Source organism: Scylla paramamosain, chromosome 26 (assembly GCF_035594125.1).
Source record: "Scylla paramamosain isolate STU-SP2022 chromosome 26, ASM3559412v1, whole genome shotgun sequence".
Taxonomy (NCBI): domain Eukaryota; kingdom Metazoa; phylum Arthropoda; class Malacostraca; order Decapoda; family Portunidae; genus Scylla; species Scylla paramamosain.
Genome location: NC_087176.1, coordinates 12,313,730 through 12,315,518, shown reverse-complemented (window position 1 = coordinate 12,315,518; position 1,789 = coordinate 12,313,730). Strand labels below are relative to the sequence as shown.

The 1,789-nt window shown below is 41.3% G+C and overlaps 1 non-coding gene across 1 annotated transcript; it reads right to left on the bottom strand.

The window, feature by feature from the left end:
- Window positions 1-980: 980 nt before the first annotated feature.
- Trnav-uac (transfer RNA valine (anticodon UAC)) lies at window positions 981-1,053 on the bottom strand. The gene has a single exon. It is a non-coding gene; the product is annotated as a tRNA-Val (tRNA).
- Between the last annotated feature and the right edge of the window lie 736 nt (window positions 1,054-1,789).

Sequence of the window (1,789 nt, the reverse complement as noted above, 5' to 3'; positions counted from 1 at the left end):
ACACACACACACACACACACACACACACACACACACACACACACACACACACACACACACACACACACACACACACACACACACACACACACACACACACACACACACACACACACATACCTATAAGTCCAGCACCCATCAGTCGTGTACACATGGCTACATACCGCACACACACACACACACACGGACACATCACATTTGACGTACATAATGTGAGGCTTTACGTTCATCGGGTCACTGGCGCACATAATGGTGAAGTAATGAGTTGTCAAATGCAATTTCTCATTCTTTTTCCCCTCCGGCAGATTCATGGAGTTTGGAATCCAGCTGCATTTGCCGACCATGTTGAATATACGTTCATGAGTGTGGATCTGTGTGTGTGTGTGTGTGTGTGTGTGTGTGTGTGTGTGTGTGTGTGTGTGTGTGTGTGTGTGTGTGTGTGTGTGTGTGTGTGTGTGTGTGTGTGTGTGTGTGTGTGTTTGTGTGTGTTTGATTAATGTACGCCGCGTAAAATAGCAAAACAGGGCAACCAACATATTACACGAAATAGCAGATTTTAGTACCGTTTTGGTTTGACAGAACAGACGGATCGAAAAAAAGTACACAGTTTCCATTTATGTACTTATCTGTCGTTATTTTTTCCTTGGTAGCGAAACTAGAAGAAATAAATGCGTTATGCCTCAGATTACCAGGTTGACGTGTAAAAGCGGAATACACACAAGTAACCTAATACGATCAGTTCAGCTTCGGTCATTATAAAACAAGTATCCGTCTTAAAGCAGACCTCCACCTGTCCACACCTGTACTCGTACAATGTCGTGTAGGCTGGCGTGCCCCGCGGCTGCCATCGCCCAAAGCAAGTCGTCTCTAGCCATCGATTACAGGGAAACTAATTTAAATTCAGTGTAATGGTTAGGGAGTATTTAAGTTAGGTAAAATTGTGCATGAATTTACCTTTAACACGGAAAAAAAAAAAGGAATGCTCCCGCCAGGGCTCGAACCTGGGACCTTCTGCGTGTAAAGCAGACGTGATAACCACTACACCACGAGAGCTGTATGAGAACTGTACTCTCAGTTTTTTTCCTTGCAGTGTCTTCGTGACGTTACTCTCAACTGGTCATGTACCTCAAGTAAACAACGAGTGAACGTGGGTGATGTGATAAGACCGCCCTCGTGTTGCTCTTGGAGTTTGTATCATTGATTATTTTGCACACATTCTTCTGTCACATGTTTTAAGGAAGTCTTGCATAAATGTGTGGATATCAGAATGTGCACTGTTTGTAGCACTGTCTACGTCAAGCTGACCTCTACCTTAAAGTCGGGTAGCCGAGATTCAACGTCTGCGTGCGTACGTTCACCTGCACTTAATCTAATCCTTGCCTTTAGGTTTCTCGGCGCCTTTTTATTTCCTTTTTATCGACTCCATGATTCAGTTTATATAAGAACATTTCATATTCATGTTGCGGTAGTTGAGGAGTTTATAGAATTACTCTTTTGTATGATTTTTTTGAAAGGCTATTAGTAATTTATTTTCGTGACCAGAGGGAGTTTCTCACTAATTTAATTTCTCATTTAATTGTAATGTGAAATATGACTGTTTCACAATGATTGGGCTTTAAACTTAATTTTCTAAAACTTCACCTTTTTTTTTTTTTACTTGTCCATTAATTAGTCGTATTTTAAAAGTTTTAGGCACCTCTTTTCGCTGCATTTTCTCCTTCCTTTCACGTCTCGCAAAGTCTGTTCCAATCCTTCTATTTTTCTCCTTCCAAAAAGTATTTATTCTTTC